Raw genomic sequence first — 12130 nt, 5'->3', positions numbered from 1 at the left:
CATGGGCAAGGACTTCATGTCTAAAACACCAAAAGCAGCGGCAGCAAAAGCAAAAATTGACAAATGGGATCTAATTAAACTAAAGAGCTTTTGCACAGCCAAAGAAACTACCATCAGAGTGAACAGGCAACCTACAGAATGGGAGAAAATTTTTGCAACCTACTCATCTGACAAAGGGCTAATATCCAGAATCTACAAAGAACTCAAACAATATACAAGAAAAAAACAAACAACCCCATTAAAAAGTGGGGAAAGGATATGAACAGACATTTCTCAAAAGAAGACATCCATACAGCCAACAGACACATGAAAAAATGCTCATCATCACTCGCCATCAGAGAAATGCAAATCAAAACCACAATGAGATACCATCTCACACCAGTTAGAATGGCAATCATTAAGAAGTCAGGAAACAACAGGTGTTGGAGAGGATGTGGAGAAATAGGAACACTTTTACACTGTTGGTGGGATTGTAAACTAGTTCAACCATTATGGAAAACAGTATGACGATTCCTCAAGGATCTAGAACTAGATGTACCATATGACCCAGCCATCCCACTACTGGGTATATACCCAAAGGATTATAAATTACTCTACTACAAAGACACATGCACACGTATGTTTATTGCAGCACTATTCACAATAGCAAAGACTTGGAATCAACCCAAATGTCCATCTGTGACAGACTGGATTAAGAAAATGTGGCACATATACACCATGGAATACTATGCAGCCATCAAAAAGGATGAGTTTGCGTCCTTTGTAGGGACATGGATGCAGCTGGAAACCATCATTCTTAGCAAACTATCACAAGAAGAGAAAACCAAACACCGCATGTTCTCACTCATAGGTGGGAACTGAACAATGAGATCACTTGGACTCGGGAAGGGGAACATCACACACTGGGGCCTATCATGGGGAGGGGTGAGGAGGGAGGGATGCATTGGGGAGTTATACATGATATAAACGTTATGCACATGTACCCTAGAACTTAAAGTATAGTAAAAAAAGAAGAAAAAAAAAGAAAAAAGAGAGAAAATAGAAATCGCTAAAATCAGAAATGAAAGTAGGCATATGATTACCAATTATACAGAAAAGATGCTCAACATCATTAGTCATTAGGGAAGTGCAAATCAAAACCACAATGAAATACCACTTCCCACCCACTAGAATGGCTACAATCAAAAAACGGAAAAGGACATGGAAAAATTAGCACCCTCACTCATTCCCTGGTGGGAAAGAAAATGGTGCATCCACTGTGGAAAATTATTTGGTTGTTCCTCAGTAACACTGGACACAGAATTATCATATAACCCAGCAATTCCGCTTCTAGGTATATACCCAAGAGAACTAAAAATCTATGTTCACATAAAAACTTGTAACAAATCTTCAGAGCAGAATTTTTTTGTAATAGCCAAAAGGTAACAACTCAAATATCCATTAGCTGATGAATGGACAAACAAGATGTGCAATAACCATTCAATGAAACATAACCAACTACTAAAATCAATAAAGTACTGATACATGTAACAACATGGATGAACTTTGAAACAATATGCTGAGAGAAAGAAGCCAGAAACAAAAGGCCATATATTGTATTCTTGCATTTATATTAAATATTCAGAGTAAGCAAGTTCATAGAGACAGAAACAGATTAGTGGCGGCTAAGGCTTGGGAGAGTGCAGAATGGGTAGTGACTGCTTTTGTGGGCATGAGGTTTCCATTTCAGGTGATAAAAATGTTCTGGGACTAAACATTGCACATTGCAGATGTACTCAAATATCACTGAATTGAATACTCAAATGACAAATTTTATGTTGCAGGCGTTTTAACACAATTTTTTAAACTTCTATTTTAGGTTTGGAGTCACATGGGAAGGTTTGTAACATACGTAAACTCATAACGGGTTTGTTGTACAGATTATGTCATCATCACCCAGGAATTAAGCCCAGTACCCAATAGTTAACTTTCCTGCTCCTCTCCCTCCTCCCAACCTCCACCCTCAAGTAGACACCAGTATCTATTGTTTCCTTCTTTGTGTTCATAAGTTCTCATCATTTAGCTCCCACTTATAAGTGAGAACATGCAGTATTTGGTTACTTGTTCCTGCATTAGTTTGCTAAGGATAATGGCTTCCAGCTTCATCCATGTTCCTGCAGAGGTCATGATCTCATTCTTTTTTATGGCTGCATAGTATTCCATGGTGTATATGTATGACTACATAGTACTCCATGGTGTATATATGTACCACAGTTTCTTTATCCAATATGGAACTGATGGTTGATTCCATGTCTTCACTATTGTGAATAGTACTACAATGCACATACACGTGCATGTGTGTTTATGGTAGAACGATCTATACTCTTTGGGGTATATATCGGTAATGAGATTGCAGGGTCTAATGGTAGTTCTGCTGTTAGGCCTTTGAGGAATCACCACACTGCTTTCCAGAGTGGCTGAACTAATTTACACTCCTACCAACAGCATATCAGTGTTCCCTTTTCTCTGCAACCCCAGCAGCATCTGCTATTTTTTGACTTTTTAGTAATAGCCATTCTGACCGGTGTCAGACAGTATCTCATTGTGACTGTAATTTGTATTACTCTAATGATATAATGATATTGAGCATTTTTTCTTTTTTTTATTTTTTTTATGATGGCAAAAATCTAAAATATTGAAGTATTTAAATATTTCTTTATTTCTCTTGCTTTCTTGCTTTTCATATATATATATATATATATACACTTTAAGTTCCAGGGTGCATGTGCACAACGTGCAGGTTTGTTACATATGTATACACGTGCCATGTTGGTGTGCTGCCCATTAACTCATCATTTACATTAGGTATATCTCCTAATGCTATCCCTCCCCCCTACCTCCTCCCCACAATAGGACCCAGTGTGTGATGATCCCTTCCTGTGTCCAAGTGATCTCATTGTTCAATTCCCACCTACGAGAGAGAACATGCGGTGTTTGGTTTTCTGGTCTTGTGATAGTTTGCTGAGAATGATGGTTTCCAGCTGCATCCATGTCCCTACAAAGGATGCAAACTCATCCTTTTTATGGCTGCATAGTATTCCATGGTGTATATGCCACATTTTCTTAATCCAGTCTGTCACTGATGGACATTTGGGTTGATTCCAAGTCTTTGCTATTGTGAATAGTGCTGCAATAAATACGTGGCATGTGTCTTTATAGCAGCATGATTTATAATCCTTTGGGTGTATCCCCAGTAATGGGATGGCTGGGTCAATGGTATTCCTAATTCTAGATCCTTGAGAATTGCCACACTGTTTTCCACATGGTTGAACTAGTTTACACTCCCACCAACAGTGTAAAAGTGTTCCTATGTCTCCACATCCTCTCCAGCACCTGTTGTTCCTGATTTTTAATGATTGCCATTCTAACTGGTGTGGGATGGTATCTCATTGTGGTTTTGATTTGCATTTCTCTGATGGCCAGTGATGATGAGCATTTTTTCATGTGTCTCTGGGCTGTATGAATGTCTTCTTTTGAGAAGTGTCTGTTCATATCCTTTGCTCACTTTTTGATGCGGTTGTTTGTATTTTTTCTTGTAAATTTGATTGAGTTCTTTATAGGTCCTGGATATTAGCCCTTTGTCAGATGAGTAGATTGCAGAAGTTTTCTCCCATTCTGTAGGTTGCCTGTTCACTCTGACGGTAGTTTCTTTAGCTGTGCAGAAACTCTAGTTTAATTAGATCCCATTTGTCAATTCTGGCTTTTGTTGCCGTTGCTTTTGGTGTTTTAGACATGAAGTCCTTGCCCATGCCTATGTCCTGAATGGTATTACCTGGGTTTTCTTCTAGGGTTTTTATGGTTTTAGGTCTAACATTTAAGTCTCTAATCCATCTTGAATTAATTTTCATATAAGGAGTAAGGAAAGGATCCAGTTTCACCTTTCTACTTATGGCTAGCCAATTTTCCCAGCACCATTTTTAAATAGGGAATCTTTTCCCCATTTCTTCTTTTTGTCAGGTTTTCAAAGATCAGATGGCTTTAGATGTGTGGTATTATTTCTGAGGGCTCTGCTCTGTTCCATTGGTCTATATCTCTGTTGTGGTACCAGTACCATGCTGTTTTGGTTACTGTAGCCTTGTAGTATAATTTGAAGTTAGGTAGCGTGATGCCTCCAGCTTTGTTCTTTTGACTTAGGATTGTCTTGGCAATGCGGGGTCTTTTTTGGTTCCATATGAACTTTAAAGCAGTTTTTTCCAATTCTGTGAAGAAAGTCACTGGTAGCTTAATGGGGATGGCATTGAATGTATAAATTACCTTGGGCAGTATGGCCATTTTCACAATATTGATTCTTCCTATCCATGAGCATGGTATGTTTCCATTTGTTTGTGTCCTCTTGATTTCACTGAGCAGTGGTTTGTAGTTCTCCTTGAAGAGGTCCTTGACATCCCTTGTAAGTTGGATTCCTAGGTATTTTATTCTCTTTGAAGCAATGTGAATGGGAGCTCATTCATGATTTGGCTCTCTGCTTGTCTGTTACTGGTGTATAAGAATGTTTGTGATTTTTGCACATTCATTTTGTATCCTGAGACTTTGCTGAAGTTGCTTATCAGCTTAAGGAGATTTTGGGCTGAGACAATGGGGTTTTCTAAATATACAATCATGTCATCTGAAAACAGGGACAATTTGACTTCTTCTTTTCCTAACTGAATACCCTTGATTTCTTTCTCTGCCTGATTGCCCTAGCCAGAACTTCCAACACTATGTGAATAGGAGTGGTGAGAGAGGGCATCCCTGTCTTGTGCCAGTTTTCAAAGGGAATTTTTCCAGTTTTTGCCCATTCAGTATAATATTGGCTGTGGGTTTGTCATAAATAGCTCTTATTATTTTGAGGTGCGTTCCATCAATACTGAATTTATTGAGAGTTTTTAGCATGAACGGCTGTTGAATTTTGTCAAAAGCCTTTTCTGCATCTATTGAGATAATCATGTGGTTTATGTCTTTGGTTCTGTTTATATGCTGGATTACGTTGATTGATTTGCATATGTTGAACCAGCCTTGCACCCCAGGGATGAAGCCCACTTGATCATGGTGGATAAGCTTTTTGATGTGCTGCTGGATTTGGTTTGCCAGGATTTTATTGAGGATTTTTGCATCAATGTTCATCAGGGATATTGGTCTAAAATTCTCATTTTTTGTTGTATCTCTGTCAGGCTTTGGTACCAGGATGATGTTGGCCTCGTAAAACCAGTTAGGGAGGATTCTCTCTTTTTCTATTGATTGGAATAGTTTCAGAAGAATGGTACCAATCCCTCCTCGTACCTCTGGTAGAATTCCGCTGTGAATCCGTCTGGTCCTGGACTTTTTTTGGTTGGTAGGCTATTAATTATTGCCTCAATTTCAGAGCCTGCTATTGGTCTATTCAGGGATTCAACTTCTTCCTGGTTTAGTCTTGGGAGAGTGTAAGTGTCCAGGAAATTATCCATTTCTTCTAGGTCTTCTAGTTTATTTGCATAGAGGTGTTTACACTATTCTCTGATGGTAGTTTGTATTTCTGTGGGGTCGGTGGTGATATCCCCATTTATCATATTTTATTGTGTCTATTTGATTCTTCTCTCTCTTCTTCTTTATTAGTCTTGCTAGCGGTCTGTCAATTTTGTTGATCTTTTCAAAAAACCAACTCCTGGATTCCTTGATTTTTTGAAGGGTTTTTTGTGTCTCTATCTCCTTCAGTTCTGCTCTGATCTTAGTTATTTCTTGCCTTCTGCTAGCTTTTGAATGTGTTTGCTCTTGCCTCTCTAGTTCTTTTAATTGTGATGTTAGGGTGTCAATTTTAGATCTCTCCTACTTTCTCTTGTGGGCATTTAGTGCTATAAATTTCCCTCTACACAATGCTTTAAATGTGTTCCAGATATTCTGGTATGTTGTATCTTTGTTCTCATTGGTTTCAAAGAACATCTTTATTTCTGCCTTCATTTCGTTATGTACCCAGTAGTCATTCAGGAGCAGGTTGTTCAGTTTCCATGTAGTTGAGCGGTTTGGATTGAGTTTCTTAGTCCTGAGTTCTAGTTTGATTGCACTGTGGTCTGAGAGACAGTTTGTTATAATTTCTGTTCTTGTACATTTGCTGAGGAGTGCTTTACTTCCAACTATGTGGTCAATTTTGGAATAAGTGCGATGTGGTGCTGAGAAGAATGTATATTCTGTTGATTTGGGGTGAGAGTTCTATAGATGTCTATTAGGTCCGCTTGGTGCAGAGATGAGTTCAATTCCTGGATATCCTTGTTAACTTCTGTGTCGTTGATCTGTCTAATGTTGACAGTGGAGTGTTGAAGTCTCCCATTATTATTGTATGGGAGTCTAAGTCTCTTTGTAAGTCTCTAAGGACTTGCTTTATGAATCTGGGTGCTCCTGTATTGGGTGCATATATATTTAGGATATTTAGCTCTTCCTGATGAATTGATCCCTTTACCATTATGTAATGGCCTTCTTTGTCTCTTTTGATCTTTGATGGTTTAAAGTCTGTTTTATCAGAGACTAGGATTGCAACCCTTGCTTTTTTTTTTTTTTTTTCCATTTGCTTGGTAGATCTTCCTCCATCCCTTTATTTTGAGCCTATGTATGTCTCTGCATGTGAGATGTCTCCTCAATACAGCAAACTGATGGGTCTTGACTCTTTATCCAATTTGCCAGTCTGTGTGTTTTCATTGGACCATTTAGTCCACCTACATTTAAGGTTAATATTGTTATGTGTGAACTTGATCCTGTCATTATGATATTAGCTGGTCATTTTGCTCACTAGTTGATGCAGATTCTTCCTAGCATCGATGGACTTTACATTTTGACATGTTTTTGCAATGGCTGGTACCTGTTGTTCTTTTTCATGTTTAGTGCTTCCTTCAGGATCTCTTGTAGGGCAGGCCTGGTGGTGACAAAATCTCTAAGCATTTGCTTTTCTGTAAAGGACTTTATTTCTCCTTCACTTATGAAACTTCGTTTGGCTGGATATGAAATTCTGGGTTGAAAATTCTTTTCTTTAAGAATGTGAATATTGGCCCCCACTCTCTTCTGGCTTGGAGAGTTTCTGCCAAGAGATCTGCTGTTAGTCTGATGGGTTTCCCTTTGTGGGTAACCCGACCTTTCTCTCTGGCTGCCCTTAACATATTTTCCTTCATTTCAACTTTGGTGAATCTGACAATTATGTGTCTTGGAGTTGCTCTTCTTGAGGAGTATTTTTGTGGTGTTCTCTGTATTTCCTGAATTTGAATGTTGGCCTGCCTTACTAGGTTGGGGAAGTTCTCCTGGATGATATCCTGCAGAGTGTTTTCCACTTGGTTCCATTTTCCCCGTCACTTTCAGGCACACCAATCAGACATAGATTTGGTCTTTTCACATAATCCCATATTTTCTTGAGGCTTTGTTCATTTCATTTACTCTTTTTTCTCTATACTTCTCTTCTCACTTCATTTCATTCCTTTGATCTTCAATCGCTGATACTCTTTATTCCAGTTGATCGAGTCAGTTACTGAAGCTTTGTGCATTTGTCATGTAGTTCTCATGTTATGGTTTTCATCTCTATCAGTTCTTTTAAGGTCTTCTCTGCATTGATTATTCTAGTTATCCATTCATCCATTCTTTTTTCAAGGATTTTAGTTTCTTTGCACTGGATACATAGTTCTTCCTTTAGCTCTGAGAAGTTTGATTGACTGAAGCCTTCTTCTCTCAACCCGTCAAAGTCATTCTCCATCCAGCTTTGTTCCATTGCTGGCGATGAGCTGCGTTCCTTTGGAGGGGGAGATGTGCTCTGATTTTTTTGAATTTCCAGCTTTCTGCCCTGCTTTTTCCCATCTTTGTGGTTTTATCTGCCTTTGGTCTTTGATGATGGTGACGTACTGATGGGGTTTTGGTGTGGGGTCCTTTCTGTTTGTTAGTTTTCCTTCTAACAGTCAGGACCCTCAGCTCAGCTCTAGGTCTGTTGGAGTTCGCTTGAGATCCACTCCAGACCTTGTTTGCCTGGGTATCAGCAGCGGAGGCCACAGAAGATAGAATATTGCTGAACAGCGAGTGTTGCTGTCTGATTCTTGCTCTGGAAGCTTCGTCTCAGGGGTGTACCCCACCATGTGAGGTGTGAGGTGTCGGTCTGCACCTAGTGGCGGATGTCTCCCAGTTAGGGTACTCAGGGGTCAGGGACCCACTTGAGCAGGCAGTCTGTCCGTTCTCAGATCTCAACCTCTGTGCTGGGAGATCCACTGCTCTCTTCAAAGCTGTCAGACAGGGGCATTTACCTCTGCCGAGGTTTCTGCTGCTTTTTGTTTAGCTATGCCCTGTCCCCAGAGGAGGAGTCTACAGAGGCAGGCTGGCCTCCTTGAGCTGTGGTGGGCTCCATCCAATTCTAGCTTCCCGGGGGCTTTGTTTATCTACTTAAGCCTCAGCAATGGTGGGCGCCCCTCCCCCAGCCTCGCTGCTGCCTTGCAGTTAGATCTCAGACTGCTGTGCTAGCAATGAGGGAGGCTCCGTGGGCGTGGGACCCTCTGGGCCAGGTGTGGGACATAATCTCCTGGTGTGCTGTTTACTAAGACCCTTGGGAAAGTGCAGTATTAGGGTGGGAGTTACCTGATTTTCCAGGTGTTGTGTGTCTCAATTTCCTTTGGCTAGGAAAAGGAATTCCCTTCCCCCTTGCGCTTCCCAGGTGAGGCGATTCCTCACCCTGCTTCAGCTCTCGCTGGTCAGGCTGCACCCGCGGACCAGCGCCAACTGTCCAACAGGCCCCAGTGAGATGAACCTGGTACCTCAGTTGAAAATGCAGAAATCACCCATCTTCTGTGTCGCTCACGCTGGGAGCTGGAGGCTGGAGCTGTTCCTATTCGGCCATCTTGGGCGCGCCCCTGATATTGAGCATTTTTTCATATGCTTATTAGCCACATGCATGTCTCCTTTTGAAAAATGTCTGTTCATGTCCTTTGCCTACTTTTCAATGGTTTGTTTTTTGCAAATTTGTTTAAGTTCCTTATAGATGCTGGATATTAGACCTTTGTCAGTTGCATAGTCTGCAAATACTTCCTCTCATTCTGTAGGTTATCTGTTTACTCTGTTTATATTGTTTCTTTTGCTGTGCAGAAGCACTTCAGTTTAATTAGATACCATTTGTCAATTTTTGCTTCTGTGGCGACTGCTTTTGGCATCTTCATCATGAAATCTTTGCCTGTTCCTATGTCCAGAATGGGATTGCCTAGGTTGTCCTTCAGAGTTTTTACACTTTTGGCTTTTATATTTAAGTCTTCAATTCATCTTGAGTTGATTTTTATATATGGTATAAGGAAGGGTCCAGTTTCAATCTTCTGCATATAGCTGGCCAGTTATCCCAGCATGACTTCTTGAATAGGGAGTCCTTTCCCCATTGCTTGTTTTTGTCAGCTTTGTTGAAGATTAGATGGTTGTAAATGTGCAGCCTTATTTCGGGGCTCTCTGTCCTATTCCATTGGTCTACGTGTCGCTTTTCTACCAGTACCATGCTGTTTTGATTATTGTAGCACTGTGGTATAGTTTGAAGTCAGGTAGCATGATGTCTCCACCTTTGTTTTTGTTTTGTATTGTTTTGTTTTTGTTTTTGTTTTTTTGCTTAGGATTACCTTGGCTATTTGGGATCATTTTTAGTTCCATATGAATATGAAAATGATTTTTTCTAGCTCTGTGAAGAATGTCATTGGTAGTTTCACAGGAGTAGCATTGAATCGATAAATTGCTTTGGGTAGTATGGCCATTTTAATGATAGTTTTTCTTTCTAACCATGAGCATGGAATGTTTGGCCATTTATTTGTGTCATCTCTGATTTCTTTCAGCAGTGTTTTGTAATTCTTATTATAGAGATCTTTCACCTCCCTAATTTCCTGTATTCCTAGGTATTTTATACTTTTTGTGGCAATTGTGAATGGGATCACCTTCCTGATTTGGATCTCAGCTTGGCTTTTGTTGGTGTATGGGAATGCTAGTGATTTCTGTACATTGATTTTGTATCCTGAAACTTTGCTGAAGTTGTTTATCACATCAAGGAGCTTTTGGGCTGAGACTATGGAGATTTCTAGATACAGAATCAAGTCATTTGCCAACAGTGATAGTATGATTTCCTCTCTTTCTATATGGGTGTTCTTTATTTCTTTCTCTTGCCTGATTGCTCTGTCCAGGAATTCCAATACTATATTGAATAAGAGTAGTGAGAGAGGCACATTGTCTTGTGCCAGCTTTCAAGGGGAATGCTTCCAGCATTGTCCATTCAGTATGATGTTGGCTATCGGTTTGTCATAGATAGCTATTATTATTTTGTGGTGTATTCCTTCAATACCTAGCTTATTGAGAATTTTTAACATGAAGGGATATTGAATTTTATCAAAAGCCTTTTCTGCATCTATTAAGGTAATCATGTGGTTTCTGTCTTTAGTTCTATTTATGTGATGAATCACATTTATTGATTTTCATATGTTGAACCAACCTTGCATCCCAGGGATAAAGCCTACTTGATTGTGATAAACAAGCTTTTGATGTGCTACTGGATTCAGTTTGCCTGTATTTTGTTGCGGATATTTGCACTGATATTCATCAAGGATATTGGCCTAAAGTTTTCTTTTTTTTGTTGTGTCTCTGCCAGGTTTTGCCATCAGGATGCTGCTGGCCTCATAGAATATGTTAGGGAGGAGTCCCTCCTCCTCAATTTTTTGGAATAGTTTCAGTAGGAATGGTACCAGCTGTTCTTTGTATAACATCTGTTAGAATTTGGCTGTATTTTAACACAATTTTAAAAATACATGGGCAACTTAACTACACAATCAAAACTAACACTACCAGTAATGGGACAAAGCAACATCATGTGCCTCCTGATATGATGTACTGATGACTCAACATCACTTGTTATTTCTATCCAAAATGCATAACCCAAATTTAATCATAAAGAAATATCAGACAAACCCAAATAAAGTGGCATTTTACAAAATAACTGGACTGTCCTCTTTTAAAGTGTTAGGTCATGAAGGGCAATGAAACACTGAGGAACTATCACATTAAAGTGGACTTAACAACTAAATACATCATATGGTCCTGGATTGTATTCTAGACCAGGAAAATGACATTAGTGGTCAAATGGTGAAATCTGAATAATTCCATTGATGAAATTAGAGTGTTTTATCAATATCAATTTCCTAATTTTGATAATTGTGCTTTTGTTATATGTAAGACATTTACATATATATAAGAATTCATTGTACTATTTTTACAACTTTTTTTAAGTTAGAAATTATTTCAAAAGAAAGGGTTGAAATATTTTGTTTAATTAAACAATGTGAATGAGCAACCAGGAATCCACAGTATCAGGAATCTGGGCTTCTTTCATCCTGTTGTTTTATCTTACCTAAATTGTTCCTCTCATATGCATGTTCCAGGCTGGTATACCCTCACATACATCTATGTTCCAGGCAACAGGATGAAGTGGGTAAGAAGGGCACAATCTGGAAATTGCAAGTGTCACTTCCACTTGTATCCCATTGGCCAGAACTTAGTTACATAGTCACAGCTACCTGCAAGAAATGCCAGAACTTATCTTTATTTGCCCATCTAAAAATGAAGGGATTTTTTACTATTTTAGAAAGGGAGAATGGAAATTGAAGGGCAACTTGCAGTCTTGGTCACACCTGATGTAGAAAATAGTGGATTTATCTGAGAAAAGCAATAGAGGGAAGTTCTGGTATTAAAGCTGTGCAGCAGGCCTCAGGAACAACCGGACCAGATCAGAGCAGGAAAACAGAGAATCTAAAAAAAGAAATGTGCCTTCAGTGGGAAAATGGCATAGTGATAAGTTTGGGAGAAAGAAAAATCTCGAGATATTACAAAGTTAAATAAAGTTAGAAGAAACTGACAATGCAAGTTTCTTAGTGTGATTAAAGGTGACTTCTATACACACACACACACAAAGACTATGATTACATTGGTTTGTTTAATTTCAATTTGTTTAAATTAGGAAATTTAAAAGCTAGGTTTTCCCTTAACTTTTAATTTAAATTTACAAATATTATTCTACTTATTAGTCAGTCCAATTTCTAACTTAACTAAATTCTCTTAAACATTTTCAGCTGCATTTGTACATTTAATATGTCTAATTTTCTTTTAA

This window comes from Trachypithecus francoisi, unplaced genomic scaffold (assembly GCF_009764315.1).
Source record: "Trachypithecus francoisi isolate TF-2019V2 unplaced genomic scaffold, Tfra_2.0 Lachesis_group6, whole genome shotgun sequence".
NCBI lineage: Eukaryota > Metazoa > Chordata > Mammalia > Primates > Cercopithecidae > Trachypithecus > Trachypithecus francoisi.
The sequence above is the reverse complement of the archived record's forward strand: the minus strand, read 5'-3'. Positions refer to the sequence as shown.